This window comes from Zalophus californianus, chromosome 2, assembly GCF_009762305.2.
Source record: "Zalophus californianus isolate mZalCal1 chromosome 2, mZalCal1.pri.v2, whole genome shotgun sequence".
NCBI classification, from domain to species: domain Eukaryota; kingdom Metazoa; phylum Chordata; class Mammalia; order Carnivora; family Otariidae; genus Zalophus; species Zalophus californianus.
Window position 1 is genome coordinate 69368389 of NC_045596.1, and position 17828 is coordinate 69386216.

At 37.2% G+C, this 17828-nt stretch overlaps 1 protein-coding gene across 5 annotated transcripts in view; it reads left to right on the top strand.

The window, feature by feature from the left end:
- The window catches only part of ARHGAP24 (Rho GTPase activating protein 24), a 490733-nt gene that overhangs the window by 332650 nt on the left and 140255 nt on the right, over positions 1–17828 (top strand). The gene's annotated exons all lie outside the window — the stretch shown is intronic.

Here is a 17828-nt window from a genome sequence, read left to right on the forward strand (position 1 = left end):
AGAGCTGGGGGCTTTCTCGTTAATTTGGAGACAGATCGCCAGGTATTGCTGTTTCTTGTGTCTGATAATTTGGGGATGTTGATATCACCACAAAGCCAGGACCTAGACTCTGTGTGGTTTTATTTATGCCCTTGTTTTCTGTCACGATCCATTCAGTTCTCCCGAGTGTCCAAATGATGGCAACAGATTGGACATAGTACTGTCTTACAGATCAGTTTAGTGCCATTTTCTTGGCGTTTTTCATTAATTGCTGCTGCCAGTTGATAGAGCGGTTCATAGACAGAATTCCCGTGCTGATGTGAAAGCATATGAAAACTGCTTCAGACATAAATCTGAATTGCTATTTTTGGAGCTCCTGCGGTGGTGTATTCTTTGCTTTACCCACATTTTAGTGGTTGAAACTTTGCAGAGAGCAGAGTGCCTTGGGCTCTGATCTGGTGATAAAAGTAACTGGGGAGTTTCTGGGTTTTTGCCTGTCAGAATAACTTCTGCTTGGCCATTGCTGTGTGTGTGTGTGTGTGTGTGTGTGTGTGTGATTAAAAAAATTCTTGAGAACCAAAAGAAATCCAAATAATACTTTGCTATATTTTATTGTACTTAAATTAACCAAATCAGCTTGTCAGGCTTTCAATATCAGCATATTTGAATTTTGGAACTTCACATTTTGAGTACACAAGGACAGTACAACTATGGTGTGCTCTTGTGAAGGTATGTGGGGGCCTGGAGTCTGTACTCACTAGGAATCCAAAGGAATCCAAAATGTGCTCTGGGTAACCTGACAGGCCTTAATCTTGTACTGCTTTTATATGTTAGCTACCTAACTGAACCTATACAAAATATGAAGGAGATGCTCTGTATTCTTGTATCTAAGTACATATACAGATTTATATTTATGAAACACATGCTCTAGAAAAGGGAAACATAAGAATTTGGTATTGTATAAACAGAGTAGCAAAAAACTCAAAAAGCTATCAGATTTTACAAGGAAGGAAAAGGTAATACATTAAGATGAGGAATGATTATGATGGGATACCGAAAAGTATATCAACTGCTCAAATTTTTATGTCTAGTGAAAGAACAATAGCATATTTAAGGAAATTCAGAGTCAGCAGAAATGAAGCCAAGAGCAAAAATTCTTAATAAAACATGTTGTCAACCTGTCTCTGAATGTACTCGTCTGTCTTAATTAGCTTGAATTCTGTTGCCAGGATTGATAAAGTTAGAATTTAAAAAATGCAAATTTTATTTGATTGGTTTCCATTTGGGTAGATTTTTTTTGAAACTAATAAAGTATAATAAGTTATATTAAAATGCAGCAAACATTAAAATTGTTCAAAGCACTTTGCAACTAATTATACACTCTCAAAATCATTTGTCCCACTTTTTGCATTATGTCAGCTGGGAAGAAGAGTCTAATATTCTAAGCTAGAATGTCACCTGTTGTTACATACACATGTACTGCTGAGTTCTTTAGACACTCTTGTCATGGTTTCTTGCTTTCAGACTGTGTTAGAGCACTGTGGAATGGTGAGCAGACAACACCTGATTCTAAAACGGTCATGCTTTCTGTGTGAGTTAAGAACAGCTATAGTTTTCATTTGACAGATATGGAACTTGAGGTGTACAAAGAATTGAGGATTGGCCTTTCCATTTTGGAACCTATTCTACCCTTTTCTGCTGCCATAATCCAAAATGTGGCTACTTCTTTAAAAGAGTTTAACATGACAATTTCTGCGACTGAAAAGATGTGATGGGGGGCCTCTTACCACTGTTTTATAGGTATGACGATAATCTGCATCTCTATGATGATTACAGTACAATGTGTTCAAATGTGGTGTTCATCTGTACATATGGTCACCCTCCATGCAAAAAGACTAGAAACTTAGTCATCTATTTCATAAACCATAATCAATGTAAACAGCCAAAAAAAAAAAAAAAAAAGCCTTGGATAGTGTCTGCATTTATTCTTTGGATAACTAGGTTACTGCGATATACAAAGAGGCTTAAAAAGGTTTAGAGATTATAGGTTCTGACCTCAAAGCACATGCCAGTCTGTTCAAACATATTTACTTCTTTTTTCTTTAGAGAGAGAGAGAGAACACTCAAGCGCCACGGGGTGGGGAGTGGGGATCCTAAGCAGGCTCCACACCCAGCACAGAGCCTGACGTGGGGCTCGATCTCACAGCCCTGAGATCATGCATGACCGGAGCTGAAAACCTCAACCAACTGAGCCACCCAGGTGCCCCTTAAACACATTTACTTCTATGCAATTAAGCTTTCCTAGTTAAAGGAAAAGATTAGCCTTTACTAATATATTTGATAAGCATCTCTAATTTTTTAAAAAGCTTAAATTTAACATACCTTGTTCTTGGTTTTTCTCTCCTTCTTTTGGCTTTATACTTTATTCTAGACTTTAAAATTGCAAAGTCTTTAATTACTGAACCTTCTTTCTTTAGACCTACACTCAATCTCTTCCCCCTGGGCAAGAAAGCAATTGTGATTTATCTCCTGGGACTGGGGAAAGACCCACCTTCCCTGAGATCAAGAGATTACTGCCCATTCTGAGCAGGGAAATGGGATGGTTGTTGGGAAAGAATGGCTACCAGGCAGGGTAGGAACGTCTCTTGTGCCTAGCATTTCAGCGATCCATGTGTTCCTACACATCGAGTCTGTAACTAGACTTGGAAACCTTTATCAACAATTGTTGACACATACCAACATAGTTACACTTTCACAAAGCTTTTGGTAAATTGAGATTAAATGTGATTTGTAGTACATGGGGTTTACTTAAAGTGGTATCAGTAGTTTTTATGTTTCTTTACCTTAGCATTAAGGTAATTAAGTTCTCTTCTGCTTACTAACTCCACACCACCCCCCTCTACCAAGTAGTGTACATTCAGATGAAGTAATGGGCACTCACAAAACTTTTAACTCTTACTTCCAGATTCCTTAGTGTAAGCCTGGGTTATTTGGCGATAAGAAACATGGAAAGCAGGGTTTGTGATATGATTTTTCCTCTGTTAGCATATCCCTCTGAGGCCAAAAAAATGTCCTGACAGTCACCAGGCTCCTTAGTGGGCCACTGGACTTTGATAACTAGGCAGCTGGAGTTAGAGCATATTGGCAGCAGGTGATTCTCCCTTGGAGACAGAGACTGAAAACATTGTCTACAATCTGCTTAAAGGGTCTCATTATTTGTCTTGAATCCAGTGTCTACAGAGGAAATGGAATGTGTATAGTCTGATTGTTAGAAGATGGATTCAAATTGTGACTGCCTGTCATCCTTGGCCACCATAGGAAATACCCACCAATGTAACTTATCTCAAATATGTATTTTACGAGCCATGCAATTCCTGTTTTGTTTTGTTTTTTTTAACCTTAAAATTATCTCTGCCAGGGCAGACTTCACATCTGAAACTAATGTCTATCAGGTTCCCCCTCTCAGCTACTCTCTACCATATACCACAGATAATTTTTTAATGCTAGTAACCAGTTAAACTCTTCACATTCTAACAGCCAAATGATTCTCATCAATATGTAATTCAAATAATCATGAGACAATGTATTTACAACTTCCAAATATTTCTAATGGCCAAGAAACCATCAACAGGAAATCATTGCCAAGTTTCTTATTACAGGTATATTGGATCTTAAGGGAATGTTCAAGAATTCTACTCCAACACAACAAAATTAATAAAAAGAGACTTTTATATGCTCCCTTCTGATAGAATACTTTAAAGGTCAACCTGCCTTGAATATTTTGATGATAGAGTATAAAACACCAGAGGCTATCCCTTCCCTATTCTCTTGTAGAATGGGGTTTCACTAGACTGATAACTCTTAGAAGAGCACATCAGTGTGTAAAGAGGAATTATTTTGTATCTATAAGATGATCTCTTTTTCTTTATGTTTATGTAAGAGCTATGCTTTTCAATGCAGGTTTTATTATTTATGTAGAGTGAGACCAATAGATCAGGAGATGATTGTCATTGAAAAGATAGTTTGTGACTCACAGTTCCCAAGGAGGAGGCACAGCATGCCATGGGGTGGGAGTGGGGGGCACTTGGGGAAGCACCAGGCAAACAGGGTAGGCAGGTTTAGGATTGGCTAGTTTGAATAATTTCAGTAGGCTCTGGGGTATTAGGGACTGTCTCTAGTTGTCTGGGTACCTGGCCCTGAGGTGGTGAGGGCAGATGGATAGTGTCCCAGAGGGAGAGCCTTGTAAGAGCCAATAAAGGTGTTAGGGTATGAGCTCTGGATTGGTTTATTTTCATATGAAAGGTATGGTCCTAGGTAGGCCTTTTTACTATCTTTAGAAATTAGCTAACCATGGGAAGGGCAGTCTCTCCTGACTCAGCAGGACCCCAGAAGTCAAAGCATCAGAAGTATAGAAAATAAGAAGACATAACTAAAACAAATTAACACTCCCAAACAGGAATAGATTACTTATTATCATTTTGCCAAGTGTGGTGTTTACCTGGTTAGTCCATTATGGACAACAATCTCTTGACACCAAATGCTCCCTATCGATTCAGGCAATCCTCCTGGTGAATTCCACAGATGTTTTTGTTTCATTACTTTTGCTTTATAAATATAGTGCTTTAAAACAACAAAAGGATTGAAAATAACTGAATCCTCTTTACTGAATAATTAGGTATATTTTCCTTGTCCTACACCGCTGTATATTACTTGATTTAGAGACTAACAATTAATGCTTCCATATTAGGGTTCTGGTAAAACTTCTTTTTTTATTTTGTTTTAATGCTAGAATTATTAAAGGAACTTTGTCTTTGCAACATTCCCCATTCACCTTTGGCTGGAATCATCCTTTGGTACACAATAGTTAGTAAATAATTGTTAAATGAACAATTAAATGATGAAATCAACCAAACTCATTAGCAGAATTTTCTTCACATTCCTTAAAAAGCCTTTTAGACTGTTTCCAGTCTGATTTTCATAACAATGAAATTCAGAAAAAAAGGAGTAAAATTGTTGATTATTTTGTTCAAACAAAAGTTGAACCTCCTATCATTTAAAAACATCCATAGCCAAACGTGCCTTTATAAGCAAACATAAAATGTTACATGGGACATGCATGAATTGAGTAGCAATTCAGTTTCAACTGAATTGGCAAATGTAACTCATAATGTCCCTATTCCTCAAGCCATCAACAATGTACAGAGAGATCAAAGAACTTTTCGTAGTTGAATAGGATAATTAGTTTATCAAATTAGAGTAGGTAAACATGTGTGAAAAATAGTCCATAATCAAGGAAGGACGAACCTCAGAAATATGGCATTTCCCCCTTGCACTATTTCTCCTTTCCATTTTTAAACATTTAGGAAAGAAGAAAGCATATGTATGGTGTTTCAGTGGAATGGATTTTTTCTTTTTTTTACTCTCCCTATTTAATTTCTCCATTCCAGTTATTGAAATTCCTCGCAGGAATTTAGTGTGTAATAAATATGGAGCTTAAAAACAGCGGGGAAGGATGAGTGAGTCGACAACAGGTATGGTACAACTAAATAGCCATTTAGGGGGGAAAAATGTTTATTCCTTTACTCCAAAATAAATTCTAGAGGAGCTGAGGATTTAGATGCAAATTATGAAACAATATGCGTGGTAGCAGAAGGCTGTGGTGTGCTAACTTGCACAGAGGAGATGCTGTACCGACCCCCCCCTCAGCAGCTGTACGCAGGGGTAGAGATGGCGTTCTGCCACTTGGAAGGTGCTTAGGCTTGATGGCCATCACGGCCATTACCACAGCAAAAGGGAGGCATGTCCACAGGGTCCTTTTTTTGTACCATCTGCCCCCTATCCTCTACGTCATTCAGGCACCCAAGTTTCTGAGATGAAGGAAAGCAAAGGTATAAATGTAAATCTGATTTCTTTTTTAATTCCAGAGCATCATGATGCTTTATGTTTTATCCTGGAGCCAGACAAGTGTTAGGAAAAAACTGTAGACTGATTTCTTGCTCTTCGTTCTTCAGATTCCCAAAGCTGGCATTTGATTGAGGCCTCAAAGTAACAACACTCTCTCTGGTATCAGCAGGTTTCTGGTGTATGATTTCCATTGGTGTGACAAGGGAATGAGACACTGTCAGCTGCTTGCTGGCCCTTCCGAGTTGTTAATTAGACTAGATTGAACCCATTCAAGGGGTATGTGCTTGGTGGGAAGCAGGAGGGCTTCCGCTGGAAAGCTTTTCCTTAGGGTCTGTGGAGTCTCCCCCTTTTCACTTCCTGTTCCTCTAGTTGATTTCTTTACCCTGGCATTCCTCCCCTTCCATGACCTCTCATACTGCCTCATGCCGTCCTCTGACCTGGATAAAAGAAACACTTATGTCATTCACGCTAGGTTTCTCAGACTGGCAGGCCGTTAGGAGCAATGTGCAGTGTTCCTAGCAACAGATGAAGGCAAATCCACAGCACTTCAAAAGCCTGCAGGCATTGAAAAATCACAGAGGACTACCTAGTTATATTTCAAACTTCTGCTTTGTGGATATGTATGTATTAGTTAAGAAACCTAGAAAAATTTTAAAGTATTTTTTTGGTTTATTTTTAATAGAAACTTGGGAGGTTTCTAAAACAATCATGATGAATTTAGTCAAGACGCTGAGAGTGAAGGCCAAATGTGTCTAGCTAAAATCTAAAAGTAGGGCATATAAAGTTCACCGGCAGTCACAGGAAGGTGATTTTAATTACCAGGAATAGCTTATATGTGTTAATGACACAAGCACTGGGGCAGTTAGATCTGTTTTGAGGTCCATGAACAAATTGTTTGACTATGGGAAAGTTATTCAACCTTTTAAGTTTCCTTTTTAACATCTGTACTATTAATATAAATCACATATTTTGAGGTTAAAATGACAAAATATGTATGTGGATTTGTCTATAGTAGAGGAAGTCATCAAAAAGCTAATCAGTATAGATTATAAATGGAGATGTTTTAGCAAATAGGATGCCATGATTTTGTGGAGAAGTGAATTTTTTTCTAGATCAGGAAAAAGGATGAAGTTGGAAAAGGTTAGTGGGGAGAATAAGGGAAAAAATAATGAGAGATAAAACAGGGCAAATCTATCACAAAAAGTGGATCTGATTACCATTGTGTAGCTTCCTTCCGTGGAGGCTAACACAATATGTTACTCATTGTGCACCCTTATTTATGTTTGAAGACTGAATGGATGAAAGAAAGAATGAGACAGTAACAGTAATGGTGGAGGGAACTGGAAAGTTGTATAAAAGAATATTTTAAAACACCCTTAAGATGTTCTATCTGAATTACACTGTGTTTGTCAGATTTATCTACAATACTAAACAAAACAAAACAAAACAAAACAAACAAACAAACAAAAAAGAGCCACCAAACCAAGAAGAACAGGTATGTTAGTTACACAGTATGTGCTTTATCATAGTCCATAAAGTGAAAAGAGTGATTCTTTGAACATGCAAAGGAATGACACACCTGTCAAATCAGAGAGAAAGAAACCTATGAAGTCAGCATGGTTTCTGGTAGAAGTCAAAGGTGAACCCAGAGCCCAAATTGGAAAGAACATTAATCTTAAAGAAATGTCAAACTGAGATGAGGACCTCAACCTAGAGATCATTTAGCACTTGGTGAGGGTCAAAGATTTATCATTCCTTGCTTTGCTTTATTTAGTTTCCGCAGGCCTTGCCCATTAAATGTCAATAACTCCCTCCATTTATTGTGAACACTCAAACACTCCTCTGCTTTTCCAAATTCTCCTCAAAGTAGTGTTCCCACCCCCTAGTTGGGAACCACAGAGAGTATAAAAAATAAGACGAACTATATTCAGAAGTGGTCAAGTATCCAAGAACTTCACATCCTTGACTTTCATGGATCTTGAAAGCATATTTTTTGGTTTTGGTTTTTGTTTTACTATTTTAAAGTGAAAGCAAAGGTCAATACTGCCTTTTAAGTAATTTGTCTTTTTGCTGAGGAATGTGCTTTGAATCCTGTTTGTTATAAAACTGATTTGTATGGACTCATCACTTAACTAGTAGAGTGAGATTAGCTTACCTCATACTTGCCTACACCTTGACATTTAAGTCTGTGTGGGCTGTTTTTCCTACTTGTATTCATTGCCAATTTAATAACTCTCATAATACGGTTTTCAGAAACAAACAAATAAACTTTGTTTCATTGTACAAACTGCCTCTGAAAAGAAAGGCAATTGGTAGCGCTGCTAATGAAGCGCAAAGGATGCGAAGAGGAAGAATTAAATGGGAATTCATAGACAAGAGCAGTTTTGAATAAATTATGGAATTCAGCTTTGGCAGTATTGGTAACCTTTGTCAAAATGCGTTCACCATATGTGCCATAAAACAACGGCAATAACAGTAAAAAAGTGATTTGTAAAATTGTTTTAATGCCTTTATAATTGACTTTAGGTCTATATTTACAGAATTATTAAGGGGCCACTCCACTTTTCTTTTTTAAAAGATTTTATTTATTTATTTGACAGAGAGAGATATAGTGAGAGAGGGAACACAAGCAGGGAGAGTGGGAGAGGGAGAAGCAGGCTCCCCGCGGAGCAGGGAGCCTGATGCGGGGCTCGATCCCAGGACCCTGGGATCATGACCTGAGCCGAAGGTGGACTCTTAACGACTGAACCACCCAGGCGCCCCCCACTCCACGTTTTTAGTTATGTTCCATTTTCTGAAGAAAATGGTATGTTATAGAAGTATTTGAGAATTTAGAGTTTCACACAAATCTCAGGATATGTTCCTTGAGCATGTTAAGAGTCAAATTTGTTGGTTCCTAAGGCAAACAAACAAAAGATACCGTGAATGGTAGATTTAACTGTTTCACGAGTAACACCTGCAGTAACCATAGGACTAACCCAAACTTTCCTCTTTGGCAAACCTCAGAAACATGACCTACCCCTTCGTGTTACCTTATCTGTGTGTGGGATGTTGTTCTCACATTCCTCACATTGTACTAAGTTTAGTGGTGCCCTGAAATTTTCTGTATGTGTCAGAGAGGAGAAACAGAAGGTGTCAGGGAAAAGTTGTGAATACACTAGCTGTATTACTTTCCTACGGCTGTCAGAACAAAATCCCATAAACTGGGTGGCTTAAACAACAGAAATGTACTGTCTCACAGTTCTGGGGGCCAGAAGTCTAAAATCAAAGTGTTGGCAGGTCAGTGCTCCTTCTGAAGGTGCTAGGGAACGATCTGTCCCAGGCTTCTTTCCTAGCTTCCTAGTAGCTTCAGGCGTTTCTTAGCTTGTAGATAGCTGTCTCCTCCCTATGTCTTTTCAACATCTTCTTTCTGTGAGTGTCTGTCTCGAATTTCTCCTTTTTTCTTTAAAGATTTTATTTATTTGTCAGAGAGAGAGAGAGAGAGCACAAGCAGGGGGACCATCAGGCCAGAGGGAAAAGCAGACTCCCTGCTGAGCAAGGAGCCTGATGCCGAACTCGATCCCAGGACCCTGGGATCATGACCTGAGTCGAAGGCAGACACTTAACTGACTGAGCCACCCAGGTGTCCCTCGAATTTCTCCTTTTAATAAGGATACCAGTCCTACTGGATTAGGACCTATTCTATTGATCTTATTTTAACTTAATCATTCCTGTAAAAACCGTCCCTATTTCCAAATAAGTTCAGTATCTGAGGTATTGGGGTTAGAACTTCATATCTCTTGGGGTAGGGGGAGGGGGGCACAATTGAATTTGTAACCTTGGCTCAAAAGAGGTGATAATAAGGAGAGATCCTAGGAAAATTCAGAATGCAGGGTTGGCTGCTCCATGACCTCCACACTCTTCACGGTGTGGTGAATGGATCACTATCACCTCGGAGCTGGTTAGGAATGCAGAACCTCAAGCTCCATCCTAGGCCTCCCAAGTCAGAATCTGCATCTTTACCTATATCCCCAGCTGTTTCATTAATGCATTAAAGTTTGAGAAGAGCTATTGTAGCTCATAGAATAAGAGCCTCATTCTCAAATGCCAAGAAAGAGAACCAAAAGAGAACAATGTTATGTGCAGAGGCTCCATTAATATGTACACATAGCAAGTAGAAGCCATTATTCCAGCAGAGCTATGGCACAGTCATTTGTAAAGGAAATATTGATCGCAGGCTAATTTTAGGAATTAAATTTCAATTATCATTAATTTCCCTTACTGTATATTATCCCTTGGAAGTGAACTCAGAAGATCATCATAAGCAGAGATAGCTCAATTTCTTGTTCCTACACTTACTTTGTTTATGAAATTGCTTCTTTTCTGCCAAACTGGTCTACAATATGAGTTGACCCAGCTAGCTGAGTCATACAACTTAATCCTGAAATAAGGCCCTTTGAGGCCAAAAAAAAAAAAAAAAAAAAAAAAAATTCCAGCACCGGGGAAAAGACATTTGAGTTTATAGCATCATCTTCTAAGTGATCAAAAACATGTAAAGTCTTGCCTAACTTATTTCTCTGCCTTTTGGTCCTGTAGTCTTTGGCACTCCTAAAAATGTAATTCAGCCAGAAATTGTAGTTGTAGGGTCTATGTTACATGAAGACAAATGGAAAGATAAAACTTTAAAATAAAGGAGGCAGAGTTAATTGTCCTAGAGTCAGCTTGGGCAAATGCTTATTATAGCAGGGGAACAAATATGGCTTCCTGAGATGGAGTCTGAGGGCATGTTCTCATGGGCTTGGGGACTCAAAGTGACATATGATTGTCCACAGAATTAAAATATGCTCAGGAGGAATCTGCTGCTCTGAAATCTAGGATATCAGCCAGTATGCACCATGAACCATATTCTGGTTGCATTAAAACTGCCATGTTGTGGATAATATTGTACATAAATTTCCCTATATGGGAATGAACCTTTGAAACTGAAAATTAGAGAACTCTTGATAACATTTGGACTCGCTTCTCTTGACACCTATACTTGGTTAGATTCCTAGATAAGCACTGGCATTTCTGATCTGTTAGCTCTATCTATTTATTAAGCAGTAAAACTGTACTCTGAAAATTTATTAGCACCATGATTTAATTGTCTTGATGATCCTTTCTGCTAACATTCTTTCTTGAATTTGAATTCATTCTTCCTTGAATTTGAAAAATGTCAAGACGGAATAGTGAACATGTAGTTTTACTGTGCTAGCCACTTTCCTGAGTACCTTGTGTACTTAAATATACTTAATTCTCACCACGGTGTTATAAATTGCAGATGAGGAAATTGTGCAGATGAGGGAATTGAGGCAGACAGAGGTCACATAAGTTGCTATGTCAGTGTTGTCCAAGTCAGAATTCCAGTTCCAACTCGAGAGGCCTGTGCATAACCACTGTGGATACCGCCTCTCAAGAGAGACTTGTAATCATTCTGAATATCTCATTAAAAGGTCAAAATAACTAGTTTAAAATGTGTTTTTAAAAAATCTCTTGCATTGCAACAGAGAATTACTACTGCAGATGTGTCCCCCTCTTCTTTTGGAACTGTGACCTTCCTCAAGTGATATATTTTAGGCACATTTCCTTTCAGTTATAAACCAAGTAAATGTTTTCCTTGCCCCCCTCCCTCCTTGGTTCCATAACTTCTCCATTTAGCTTTGCCATGTACCTGCTGCCTCCTTTATTCACATGAGAACGCACCTTGGATGTTTCTGCTCTTCCTCTCTCTGCTTCTGCCTCCAGCTGAATTGAACTCCTCGCTTTTATTCGCTGTTGTTCTGGTCTATATGCGGTTCTGAGAAAATCATAGGCCAGTTGCCACAACCTGAACATTGTCCGTGGCATTCCCACAAACAACTAATTAACTTAAGTGGCATGTAATAAATGTTTGATGCCTGCTTAATTCCAGAAGGAAGGGGAAACACGACAGTGACAATGAACTAAACATAGTAACTACTCCTATTGCTTTGGGGAATCATAATAAAACAAGATAGACTCGATTGAAATAGTTGCACAGATTATCTTAAACATGAAGAATAGCAATTTATAAATATGTATTGCTTAGCATAGTCCTTACTTCCAAGTACCTTTCTCAAAGAGGAAAATGTATTCTTTTTTTTATTTAAGATTTTTTTTTTAATTTATTTTTTAACAGAGAGAGAGAGCGAGAGAGGGAACACAAGCAGGGAGAGTGGGAGAGGGAGAAGTAGGCTTCCCGCTGAGCAGGGAGCCCGATGTGGGACTCGATCCCAGGACCCTGGGATCATGATCTGAGCCACCCAGGCGCCCATGGAAAGTGTATTCTTGATTAAAATTTGGTTATCAGAGGGTAGAAACTTTCTAGTTGTCCATACATTTTTATCGATATTATTTATCCAAACTTGAATCCCTGATAAGAGTTTATGTTCACATAGAACCTCTTTATCACTGCAGATGAAGCTTTAAACCTGCATTTGTCTGATTATAATTCCAAATTTTTTAAGAATAAAATGATTTTGAGAATACAGTAATTTCACTCTTTTGACCAAGAAGATGTAAAATAAATGCTTTTAACTGGAGTTAATTTAGAAGCTATAAAGTACCTTTGTCAAGAATCCGGTGACCTATATTAGGTTGGAGAAAACAGAACAAAACAGAAATAAAAAAAATACATGACAGAAAAAACTAAACTTTGAAACAATACTTCAGAAAATTAGTGCCAGGGGCACCTGGGTGTGCCATCAGTTAAGCATCTGACTCTTGGTTTTGGCTCAGGTCGTGATCTCAGGGTCATGAGATGGAGCCCTGCACGGGGCTCCATGCTTAGCACAGAGTCTGCTTGAGACTCTCTCTCCCTCTCCCTTTGCCCCTCCCCCTGCTCATTATCTCTCTCTCTCTCCCTCAGATAAATGAATAAAATCTTAAAAAAAAAAAGGAAGAAAACTAGTGCTAATTTCACAATTATTCAAGGGACGTGAGGAATCATCTTTCCTGAACTGCATTTTAAATATTGCTTTAAGTAGTGAGCTTGTGTAATTAAAGGCCATGAAGAAGTAGACACTTGAGAGTAGACACTGAGCCCAACAGCCAGGCAAGGTGTGATGAAGTGAGTGGCCCAACAGTGGCCCTGTGCACGTAGCATTAAACTCACTATTCTAATTCCAGTTTATATCTCAGGGCTAGTTATCAAAAACTATATGAAATGTGTGAAGAGGAACTTTCTTTTTGATCCATAAAACATTACGAAAATGAGTTTCAAATGTGAAAGGCAGTAGGGATATTGCAGTTCTCATCTTTCTCTCAGTGATGCATTCATTCTAGCATACACTTCTTTATTTCATCATGCTTCATGGTCCTGAGGTAGAATGTGTTGCAGAACTTTCTGTTGTAATTGATTTCATGGCAGTTTTAAGACACATGATATTTGGTTAATATGAATGAGAAACAAATATTCAAAAGCTATTGTTTTAAACTGTTGAAATAAATATACATTTTTCAACATTGGTATAAAGTTGGTCAAAATACATAGTTTTCAAGATGCATGCCTCTGTGCCTTTTAATACAAATTCTTGTATGTCCAAATGATGTTATTTACTGAAAATGGGAAGTATGGGTAGATTTTTAAACCCTGAAACCAACTACTGATGCCTCCTATTTTAAGCAAATATACTGCATTACAAAATTTCCTATTTCTACCAGATGGACAAAAGTAGAAGATGTTATTTTCATCTGTAACAATAATTTCATATAATTCCACATTTTTCAAGATAAGTTCTTCAAGGAGGAAGTAGTAATGGAAGAATTCTCTTTTGGGATTCTTTGGACACCAATAATTTGGGGCTTGCATGTGATTGAGATGATAAAAATAATTACACTAGACATTTGTTTATCCAAATACAACTCTATGAAGTGGTCATAGTATCCTTTCTACTTTATAGCAAAGGAAACAGCTGAGTTTTAGAGAGATGGAATTACTTCTCCAACTATCAAATAGCAGAGTCTAGGTCCAAACTCAACTGGCCTTGAGACCCAAGAGGCCAGGGGTTCTTAAATCAACCCTCCTCAGTTCAATTTTATAGCCTTCCAAGGAGCCTCCTGCTGAAGCCTCAACCTGTGTAACACTGCTGAATGAAATGCTTTCCCTGAATGTGTTCCATATAAGGGTATGCACAGGTGGGGCAAAAGGAAGACATTCTCACCTGCATTTCAGACAAATTTGGCTTTACGTATATTGCCATGTAACATAAAAATCTACCAATTGTATATTAGACTTCTGTGTCCACTTTCATCTGAAGAAAAATTTCTGCTAAAAACAAAAATAAAAGAAAAAACAAAATTACCGCTATAATGAAAGAAAATGATGATATTAATAATATCTAACACATATGTAGGACTTATATAAGCCAGATAATTCTTATTGCTACCCACTAAGATAATTCTATTACTTTCATTTCATAGACTAGGAAACAGAAGAGGTTTAATGACTTACTCAAGGTCTCAGCTCGTAAGGAATGCAGATAGACCTAGAATCCAGGCAGTCTGGCTTCTGAATCTGGGCTCTTAAACACTATGCTATGCATCCTCCGAACTGTGAATAATAATAATAATAACATTAAAATAACAACAAAAATAATAAATAATATAGTTCTCACTACATACCAGGCTCTATTCTAAGCTTTTACACCCAAGCCTGCTTATGTGGCCCTTGCCTCTTATGTAAAAGAGAGGAAAAAAGAGCAGGAATATGCCTCTGAAACAATAGAATATTTCAGACATAATTAAAAATGGGTTGCCTGTTGAACATATACCCTATATGTAATGTACTTGAGTGATATAAAAGGAGATGCACGTGTACCCTTAAAGAGGAAATTTCAGGGTTTCTTTTTTAAAATAAATGCATAATTACTATCATTCAGGTGTTCGGTGATTGCTTGCCCCTGACCCTGACTCCTCAGTTGAGTGCAGTAGGAAGTAGATGGAAACTTAAGGCCCATGTTTACTCTATGTGCAAATCCAGCTCTCTCTTTCATGTCGATGAGGTTAGAGTACAGGCTCTGGAGTCAGGACATGACGATTCAAATCCTGGCTCTGTCTCTGCTATCCGGGTGATGCTGGGCAAGTAACTGAACCTTTGGCTCTTAGTGGCCCCATCCACAGATTGGAAGGAGTTGTATTTTACATATCATCTGGCTGTCTTGAGGGCTAAAGGATGTAAAACACTTTCGTTGTTGTTATTACAACCTAATAAATGAAGTCCTCCAGGTCCGTGATATAAAAGCTCATATAAAACTTTACAAAACTGCTACCTTACCTCGATCTAGTGCCATAAAGTGAGGCGCAATAAAGAAAAACAAGTCATGAATTCAACCCATGAGGAGAACTGGCAAGGCGCATTATATACACATCAGCTGTGGCAAAAATAAGTCAACATTGTTTGTAGAAGGCCTGTGATGTCTGGATTACCAGCTGTCTGGAAAAAGGAGAACATAGCTTCCTTTTTTTGTTTAACGTGATCTGCCAGCCAGCTGGTATTAGGGGGAGAGTAAGGGAGCGCATGTTGAGGGAGCCTCTATCTGTGCCAAGTGCATTGCGTAACTTGTCTCATCTGGCCCTCCCAACTTAATGGTCAGATGGTATCACTACCCCTGGTGCACACACATGGGAGCCTGAGACTTAGGGAGGGCAAATAGCCCAGCCAAGAACCTACAGGTAGTAAATGGATTCTGATTCCAAATTCAGTCAGACCATACTATTGACAGCTCTTGATAATGTTAAGTAGACTCACCATTAACCAGTCGGAGTTAGCACTAAAAATCAAAAATTTCATATTAAGAAACATCACATATTACATTAAGGTATTTAAAAAATTGTATGATCTACAAATGCTTATTTGTAAATGGACTCTAGTTTTTTCCCATTAATAATTTACCCCAAAGTGTCTGTGTCTTTCATTTCCATTTGTTCTCTCCCTTTATAACTCTTCATATTTTTTCCTTATTCCTAAACTGTAGAAGGGATGAATATTATGTACCTGAGTAAGAAACTTTAAGTGTATGAAAAAAATTTTAAAATGCACAAGGTTAGAAGTATACTAGACTTCCTTCCTGTAAGTATCCATAGGAAATGAACCCCGGGAAAGTGTTAAATTTGTCATTACTGAGTCAAATATACAAGGTACTATTAGAATTTTTATGACTGCCTATAAGTTTTTAAAAGATTAGGTTGGTGGTATAATAAGATTTTCTATTTAGGTTGATTCTACCACTAAAATGCTAGATTAGTCAGATAGTTCTTCTATTTTTTCTATATGTCTAATACTGTAAAAATAGATTAACAGAATTAATACTGGGCCATTTGCCAGGAAACCTGCGTTCTAGTTCTATATCCTGTCATTATCCATGATTTACAGGTAAGGAGAGATTAAAGAGCTAATATCCAAATTCAAATGCAAATAACAGGAAAAGCAAAAAGAACTCGTGATAAAAAATTTGATAGTAGATTCATAATTTTGAACTTTAAATCCCTTGACTCATCCTTATAGACCAGAAGACAGATATTCCTTAGCTAATGTTCATATTCCTTAGCTAATAAGTTAATCAAGTTTAACCAAAAAGAATACCAAAAATGTTTGACCGCTAATTCCAACTAATGGAATAAATCTGAATTTAGAGATTGGTGTATAGGAAAAGTAAGAAAAAAATAAAGTTTCCTTATAAATAACTTTATATTTTAAAATAATTTCTCACAAATATAAATTTGTGTATATTCATGGATAGACATTTTATGGAAAGTTTGTTCATTCAAAGCTAAACCTTTCTCATGAATCAACATTTTTCATGGGATTTTAAGTAATGCTGGAGGGAAAATTTCTTTAGCGTGCTTTGTTCTGTAGAATTAATAGTGCAAATGGAATATGACATGGAAGTTATTACAGTTGTATTAGATGGAAAAGATAGGCAACTGTAACTAGAGTAAAATTTGTTTTCAGGATAAAAATTTTTCTACATTGTTTTGTGTTCCTAGAATGAGAATAAGATGTGTGTGCACATGTGTGCACATGCACATGCATGAGAGCATGTATGTGTTCATACATGTACATGTTTTGTGAGTGAGCAGGGTGGAATGGGAATGTGAGTATTGACACTGGCCTTTAAAAAAAGAGCAAAACATTCTATTCTATGAGATTACGTATATATTGAACTTAGCACATTAAGGTGTGTTACAGAGATGGGGATTAATTTGTGTTAAAGGTATAAATAAATTATAAATTGTTATAAATTTAGTCTTCAAATCACTTGCACTTAAACTCAAGCCTAATGAACAAGGGCTTCATCTCTAAGAAGGCTCTGAGAAAGTACATTGGTGTATGAAGTTGAAGGCTTACAGTAAGTCAATAAAATCAATTTACAATAAAATCATATTTTACCATGGCAAAAATATAATTTTGTCAAAATAAAGAGTGCTATGAAATATCTGAGAAACCCATTTGTTTACAGAAAAATAAAAATTAGAAATTTTTTGCAGTTTAAGCTATTGACTATATAATGCAATATTCTAAAATCATTGACTATATATTATTGATTTCTGTTACAATCTATTATAGAAGCTGATGTTGATGCAAAATGTACATTGAACTACGTATTTTTTACAGCCAAATGTGTGAAATTTTATCACTTAGACATATTTTAATTAGGTGCAGAATAATTAAATAGAACGGGTTATACAAAGAGCTCCAAAATGTGGTAACCAGATGACATGTTTTTAAATTTTTCCTTGCTTATGAAGTTGTAACAATGGATCCTAATTGTTTACTTTCTTTGGGTAAAGAATAAATGAGATGACATACATAATATATAAGCTTCTCCCTAGAATACTGTAGATTATTCATTATCTTTATTGACATTGCTATTATTAGCAGTTTAGTATTATTATAAGTTGTTACACGG